At 47.0% G+C, this 8,649-nt stretch overlaps 1 pseudogene; it reads right to left on the minus strand.

Moving 5' to 3' along the window:
- Positions 1–6,431: 6,431 nt before the first annotated feature.
- Positions 6,432–7,633, minus strand: LOC116661617 (annotated as a pseudogene).
- Positions 7,634–8,649: the final 1,016 nt, after the last annotated feature.

The following is an 8,649-nucleotide window of genomic DNA, read 5'->3' on the forward strand; positions in this document are numbered from 1 at the left end:
AGGCAAGAAAGGAACGGGTCTGTCTTGTTTATTTCCCTAGAGCTAAGGATGATGTGGGACACACTGCAGGTACTCAATAAATATCTGTTGGAAGAAAATAAAAATTAAGTTAATGAATTTGGTAATACACAGCACAGTGCATTGTGTAGGTAATAGTGAGCTCCTGAAGACATCAGTGCGTGCAAAGACAATGTGTCAAAGAGTGTTAGTTTGGGAGTCGTGTGCAGGGGAGATTGGGGAAACCTAAAACACGGAGCTTATAATGTCATAGGCAGAGTGTGGGGTAATAAAGGTCTGGAGTAGAATGGTGACAATATGAATGGAGAGGAAAAAAAATCTTATAGGATTTGATGACATTGTATTTGGAAGCACAAAGGGGAATCATAGATTTAGAAATTAGAATCTGGTGAGTTTTAAAATAATAAGTCATTAAGAGGAGAGAACTAGGTTTCAGAGGAAGCTAACGATGTCAGTCAAGAAATTGTCCTGGCGACGTTGAGGCTTACAAAGAGTTCCAAGTGGCCAAAAAAACAGAAGTTGTATTTCAAAGACTGTCTGCATGCCTTTTCCAAATCAGGACCATCTGCGGGGAAAGCTGGAGTGAAATTGCTGTTTATGCAGATAATTTTCTCCGCAGGTGGTCCCCTTTTCTGGTGGGGGGCGCAGAATTGTGCGAGGCCAGACCACATCCTCTACACAGTGGTGGAGGCCACAGCGCTGTCAGGAGGTACCTGTCTCTCCACAGTCAGGGCATCCTACCCTCCCTTCCTCATGCCTCCCCTCGAGCTGCCACCGGCCTCTGGCAGAGGTGACCTAGAAGAAAAGCCAGTTAGCTCCAGTGGTGTGTGGGTGTGTGGGTTATGGACCCAGTAAACTGGTTTTTGGAGGCAAAGGGAGAGGAGTGGGCATCACTGAGGTGCAATTCTGTGGAAACAGAAACTGAGGGGGCCCTGGAAGGGGTGGGGCTGGAGGAGAGATGCCAGAGACCTGGCTCAGTTCAGGGGCTGAGATCCCGCCTGAGGTTGGGGGGATGGAACTGTTGTGCCTCACTAAAAGTGAGACGGAGAAGAAAGAGTGATTTTCGGCTACGCAGCGCAAGGAGAGGAGGTGTCTGAAATATGGAACTGCAAAAACCCAGATAGGGAGGAAGCCAAGACCATTCAGCTGAGGCTCTGGAGGGGTTCCTCCTGGTCTGGGAGGGGAGAATTTTCTGCCCAGCTGTGTCTACAGATACCAGAGCCCCAAGTTAAGGGCTCAGGCAGTTGAGTGGAGCAAGGTCCGTGCCAGCCTCTTGCTGGCAGCTCTGGAACCTGGGGAAATTCTCTGAGCTCCATGGGGAGACAGGAAGTGGGTTTCTGTTGGGCTCCATAGAGTTAGTCTTTGTTCAGACTCGACTGTTTGTCTGATGAGAGCAGTTTGTGGTTCACAGTATGTGTGTGTGTGTGTGAGAGAGAGAGAGAGACAGAGATAGAGACACACACACAGAGAACACCTTCCGTTTGAATTGGCCGCTGTCCATCTTGGCAGGGGTTCAAGACCAGACTGCATCCACTTTAGTCCAACCATGGCTGAAAAAAACAACAGCAAGAAAGGCTTTAAGGCTCCCTCTCCCATTCCACCTGTGAATCCTACTCTGATGTAGGCACATTATTTCGGGGCTGTAGGAGGAAGAAGGGCATGCCCTTTTAACACTCCCTGTAGAGGTCACGGTCCCTGGTCCTGCCACTGGGGAGATTACTCCCACCTGCAACACTGCCAAGCTTCGCCTGCCTTAAAAGGAAGACTTGATCTGATTTATTTGTGTTTAGTTTGCCTGCGAGTAACATCCTGCCGGATGGGAGGGTGACTGTAGCTATTAAAAGTCCTGTAGACGTGCATCATCGGGACAGCCCTTTTCTTTACTTGCCCCCTCTTCTCTCCGGCCCGCCCTCCAGCACTCCACCTGCAAGATCCGGGTGTCTTATCTCAGTGCTCTTCAGATCTTTGAGGGCTTTCTTTATCCCTCCACCAGGAAACCGGGGTATTGAGGCTGCTGTTACGGGAGTCTTGTGGGTACCGACCCCAAGTTGTTACTCTACTTGGCCAACAAATTCTGAGGACACCAGGGTGCATGTCTGTTCCATGGACTAAGAATAAAAGTTGTCTCTGCAGATGGCAGCCTTCTGGGTGTAGGTTCTAAAGGTCCCCGGAGAGAACTCTCCGTGACTCCTAGCACTAAGTCAGGGAAGCAGCAGTGGGACGTTCATAATTTGGAGATGATGACCCTCCCCGAAATACTGTCTATTCCATGCTTTGGGGCACCCAAATGATCAAGATAGAATGACAGCAAAATAAACGTTAACTAAAAGTTGCCAAAGTATAATACACTTTTTCTCAAGTCTATCTACCGATCCTCAGCTTTTCCTGTAAATAGGATGCATTTTCACTCTTATGTAAGAGTAGCACTTAATACATAAAGTGAATATTGCTTTTAGCAAGACTGTCATTTGGTTTGTGTCCTGGCCCAGTTTAGAGAGTTGCCTTAAAGACAAGAAATATCATTAACTCTTCTCTTTCCAAACGCTTCTAAAAGGATATCAACTTTTACCATCAAGGATATATTTCTAGTGGAGTGCAATTTGTATTGTAAATAATCTAAATTAGCCCAGATACTTTGTGCCTTCATTTTCTTCCTTTTATTATCAATTTTAGGGTGATCGTTTTGCTGACATTTTTCTCATAAAATGGGCTAGGGGGAAAAATACAGCTGTCTAAGCCTGTTGTTAACTGCTGCAGGAAAACACATGTAAAGAATATATCCAAGGGAGGATGTTTAGTATCAGGAACTTTCTGGCCATTTTGCTGGAAATTTTAGCCCTGCTAAGCAGCATTTTTAAGGTTTTATGATTTTTCTTCTCAAAAACAAAAAATTCCACATTATTATTGCTAAAAATAACTAAAACAACAAACTGGTTTGCTCAATCAAATCGCCCTAACAGTCAAGGCCAGAATATAGTCACATCTGGGAGAAGGTGGCATCCTTGTGTTAAGAGCAGATACTCCTGCAACAGCCGGGCTGATGAGGACCTAAGGAGGAGAACGTGCAGTGGGCACAGTCTTGGTATGAGTTCCGTGTTTTTTTCTCAAATGGTTGCCAGTGGGGCTTTGTACTATGCTTATAAATTATTCATGAAATCCCCTAACAAGTTTAAATACTGTAAAAATAAGTTTCGTTAAAACTGGTTTTAAGCATATAAATAATAGTTAACGGAAACTGGCCAGGGCATCCATTCTTACGGTGATAATGACAACACTGGAGGATTTGAGGATTTGAATGGGATTTGAAAACATCTGCAATTTTCATTTATTTAGGTTTTGGTTACATATTATTGTTACTATGCCTGGGAGCTGATTTAAAGTTAAATTGAAGGCTAGAGTCATCAAGGTATTCTGAAAAAATTCAGTGACTCAAACATCCTGACCTAAATATTAGTTTGAACCATGTGCAATTAGATTGCCACATTAGATCATTTTGCCTATAAAAATGACAATTGCATAATGTTTCGCCTAGTATTTTTCACTTGGAAATCAGTCATATTGTACTTTTCTTCCTTCCAGTTTTGTTGAGATGTAACTTACACATGGCACGGTGTAAGTTTAAGGTGTACAACATCACGGTTTGACTTACAGACATCATAAGATGCTGACCAGTATGTTTAGTGAACATTCCCCATCTCATATAGTTAAAAAATAAAAGAAAAAGAAAAAAAATTTTTCCTTGTGATAAGACCTCTGAAGATTTACTCTCTTAATAACTTCCCTATATACTATACATCGTGTTAATTATATTAATCATGTTGTACATTGCATCCCTAGTACTTGTCTTATAACTGAAAGTTTGTACCTTTGGACCACTTTTATCGAATTCCCTCTGCCCCCACCTCCTCACCCCTGGTAAACACAAATGTGATCTCTTTCTCTGTGACTTTGTTTCTTGGTTGAAGCATAATTGACTGACAACACTGTGTTAGTTTCTGGTGCACAACATAGTGATTTGTTATTTCTATAAATTTCAAAATGATCCCTACGATAAATCTAGTAACCACACGTCACCATGCAAAGATATTATATTATTATTGACTGTACTTCCCACACTGTACATTTTATTATCCATTACTTATTTATTTTGTGAGTGGAAGATTTGTATCTCTTATTTTCCCCCACTGATTTCACTCATCCCCCAACACATCTCCCCTCTGGCAACCAACCACCTGTCTGTTCTCTGTATCTGTGACTTTATTTCTATTTTGTTCATTTGTTTTTTAGATAACACGTGTAAGTGAAATCTACAATGTTTAGCTTTTTCTGTCTGACTTGTTTTACTGAGCTTAATACCCTCTAGGTCCATGCATGTTACTACAATGGGAAAGTGCCACATTTTTTTTTATGGCTGAGAAATATTCCATTTTTATATATAAATAACTGTATGTATATATATGTGTATATCACATCTGCTTTATCCATTCACCTATCCACGAGCACTTAGGTCTTATACCTTGGTTACTATGAATAATGCTGCAGCAAAAATAGGAGTGCATATGTCTTTTCAAATTAGTGTTTTTGTTTTCTTTGGGAAAATACCTAGAAGTGGAATTGCTGGAGCACATGATAGCTCTATGTTAATTTTTTGAGGGGACTCCATACTGTTTTCCATAGTGGCTGCACCAAATTTACATTCCCACCAGCAGTGCATGAGGGTTCCCTTTTTTGCCACATCCTCTCCAACACCTGTGGTTAGTTTTCTTTTTGATGATAGCCATTCTGGCAGGTGGGAGGTGATTGTCTCACTGCTTAGTTCTGGTTTACATTTCCCTGATGATCAGTGATGTTGAGCATCCTCTCATGTGTCTGTTGTCCACCTGTGTATCTTCTTTGGGAAACCATCTATTCAGGCCCTCTGCCCATTTTGTTCTTTATTTGATGTTGAGTTGTATGAGCTCTTTGTATATTTCAGATATTAATCTCTGTTTGGCCATGTTGTTTGAAAGTATCTTATCCCATTCAGTAGGTGACCTTTTTGTTTTGTTTATAGTTTTCTTTGCTGTACAAAAGATTTTTAGTTTGATGTAGTCCCTTTTGTTTATTTTGGCTTCTGTTTACATTGCCTAAGGAGACATAAGCAAAAAAAATATATATATACATATATATTGCTAGGATCGATGTCAAAGAGCATACTGCTTGTTTTCTTCGAGGAGTTTTTTGTTGTTGTTGTTGTTTTTCAAGATGTTAAAAAAATAAGTTTAATGTAGATGGCTCATTTCATAAAGAATTTCGCAGGCACTCAAGACACCGAGCAGCTTTGTGTCCGCACGGCCACAACCCCTCCACCCCAGCCCTGTGGACACATGCCCACCTCACAGGGGGCCTCGGAGGATCTGAGTCATGTGAGTCAATTAACACAAAACAAAGCTTTTAGGAAACAGCATGATTTAGTGCAAAAGATTCTCTGCAGCTCCGAGAAGTGGGGTCCACGTGAGCTGGCTCCAGGTGACTCAGACAGGCCCACCCCAGCCTCCTCCTCCGAGCAGTGGACGACCAACGGACACAAGCTGGCTACATGTTAGAGAGCACAGTTTACAGCCAAGTGTTTTTTGCTTTCTCTCCCTGATTTGGGTTTCCTTCCAGTGGCACGCAGCTGTCCCGACAGCTCCCCAGGCTGCAGGGTTACCTGGCTAGGCCGGGTTGAGGACTGGCTGAGGGTTGCCCCTGCCCGTGCCCAGGGGGTGTGGGAACACAACTTGGGGTGAAAGCGGCATCGGCCTACCTGTCACCCCAGTGTGGGGCCCTTCATCCCACATGTCCCTCTGCTGTCCCAGCACATCTTCAGAGTGCCTCTCACCTGCCTGCAAGGCCCACAGCTGCCTTATCACTGTCTGACAGAGAAGGCCAGGGTGGGCCATCTGGGTGAGACGCTGGCACCCTGGCATGTTCTTCTCTCTACAACCAAAAGCCCCCTGGACCAGGGCTCCTTCCTGGCCCACATTTATGCCTACTTTTCACTCCCAGCTGCTCTAACTGCTGCCAGGGCAGGAACAAAGGGGCAGCAGGGCCCCTCCGTCAGAGGTCCGGCCCTGGTGCACCCCTGACTCCAAGAGCGGCTTCTCTGCACTCGCACCTTTTCTGTCTGCTCCCAACACACACGACTCAATCCTGGATGCTTCCTCAAGGGAAGGGACTGAAAGCAGCCCCCAAAAGCCAGAAAGAAACTGAGGTGCCTCTTCAGAAATCCACACGTGAAGAGATGACAGCATCCTCAAGAGACCTGGCCAGGAGGACGACTGGTGTGCCTGGACCCTTCCCTGGGCAGGACCCTCCTCTGGGCTGGCCCCTGATCCAGGAACCTGCCAAGCAGACCAAGGTGACCCTGAAGCCCAGCCTGCGACTCAAGACCCCATTGCCTCACAGGGTGACAGATGGAGAAGAATCTGTGGCTTGAACCCAGACTTGAATGGCCTAGGGCAGAGTGAGCAGCTTCATGGCAGTGCAGTGCATCAGCTGGGGGAGCCTGACACTTCCCTAAGGCTGGGGCAGGGGTCAGGAGTGCACCTGAGGAGGCTGTGTGGCCAGGAGAACCGCCCTTCCAGACCTGCACCTGGGCAGCACACCCCTCCCTGGGGACTCCCACACCACTGGTGATGCCAGTGTCCTGGAGAGGGGACAGGGACACAGGCCCTCCAAGTGTAGACTGAACCCATGGGCCGCACCACACAGCATACCTTGGATAAGTGCGGGCTAAAACCACAAGCAGGGGGCCCGGGGGACACTGGGCCTAAAGCACACACATAAGGGTCCAGGCAAAAATCAGCAGGAGGGAGGGCGCCAGCGTCCCCTTAACGGAAAAGCCTCAGCCCTTTCCTCTCCGGGGCCAGAGACCTAGGCTAGGGGCATGTCCACGGGAGGGAGCGGAATGGGCCCTGACCCAGTTGGCCAAGAAAAGACCACGCAGCAGGGACATCGACACCTGGTCACAATAGTCCACCCCAGAGCCAGGCGTGGGCCCTCACATCTCACATGTCCACGAAGACCATGAAGCACCTGCCCAGCCCCCCAGCCAGCAGCATAGTCACGTGGATGCCCTGGATGAGCAGCTCCTTCAGGAAGCATAAGTCCACGTGCCCGCGGCCGAGCGGCATTAGCAGCACCGGCAGCTTGAGCTGGGGGCGCAGCGGGACGCACACGCCCAGGGACTGCAGGCAGAAGCGGGCGGCCAGCGCGGCCGTGGAGAGGCTGCAGCTGAAGCCCGGCGGGAAGCCGATGAAGCCGCAGAGCCGGCGCGCCCGAATGTGCAGTGGAAGTTGCTGCACTTGGTGCGGGCCAGGCGGGAGGCGCGCGCCGCTCCACAAGCTGCGTGCAGGTAGGTGGTGTGCGGGCCGTGGAAGGAGCGCGCCCGCCGGGGGACGGGCCTGGCCGGCATCGGCGCTAGCTCGCCGCGGTGGCGGCGTCCAGGCGGCGGTCAGCATAGGCGGTCTGGGCACCTGGGCCTGGGAGTCTGAGGCTGAGCCCCGGGGTAGGCGTGGGCCGGGTGCCCTCTCCGCGCCGGCGTCCCGAGCCGCGCGGTCCCCCTGTCCCTCGGGGCTGCGGGAGCAGGGCGGCCGCTTGGTGCCGACGACGGAGCGGCCAGGACACTCACACGTCCCCCCAACCCCCGGGCCACCCCGACCGGCCAGGGGCTCCCGCGCCCCGCGGCCAGCCTTCTCGAGGAGTTTTATTGTGTCAAGTTTTATACGGAAGTCTTTAATTCATTTTGAGTTTATCTTTGTGCATGATGTGAGAAAGTCGTCCATTTTGATTCTTTTGCACGTAGTTCTCCAGTTTTTCCAACACAATTTATTGAAGAGGTTGTCTTCTCCCCATTGTAGACTCTTGCCTCTTTTGTCATAGATTAATTGACTATATTTAAGTGTGGGTTCTTTTCTGGGCTGTCTATTCTCTTCCATTGATCTTTGTGTCTTTTTTTGGTGCTAGTACCATCCTGTTTTGATTACTGCAGTTTTATAGTATCGGGATCATGACACCTCCAGTTTTGTTCTTCGTTCACAAGTTGTTTTTGCTGTTCAGGGTCTTTCGTGTTATCAAACAAATTTAAGAATTGTTTGTTCTAGTTCTGTGAAAAATTCCATTGGCATTTTGATAGGGATTATATTGAATCCGTAGATTGCTCTGGGTAATATCCTTGTTTTAACAGTATTATTTCAGTCCATGAGCACAGTGTATCTTTCCATCCGTTTGTGTCATCTTCAATTTCTTTTTTCAGTATCTTATAGTTTTCCAAGTACGGGACTTTAACCTCCTTAAATTTATTTCTAGATATTTTATTTTTCTTGATATGGTCATATTGTGCTTTGACTTATGTTTTATTTTTCTTTTTACCTTGTGTCCTTTTAAATTTTGTAACAGTAGTTTATTTATCTTGGATGTTGGATTCTTTGTGTAAAATGTGACCCACAAATAGGTATGGGTGTGGCATCTGGAGAAAAGATTTAATTTTTCAACTCCCTTTATAATGAGTGGTGGCCAGGCATTTAAGAGCACTGTCATTCTCTCATCATCCAAGCTACAAACTCTGGGTTCTTCTTTGACTTGTCTCACTCCTTCCACACTGGATTCCAC

This window comes from Camelus ferus, chromosome 35, assembly GCF_009834535.1.
Source record: "Camelus ferus isolate YT-003-E chromosome 35, BCGSAC_Cfer_1.0, whole genome shotgun sequence".
NCBI classification, from domain to species: Eukaryota; Metazoa; Chordata; class Mammalia; order Artiodactyla; family Camelidae; genus Camelus; species Camelus ferus.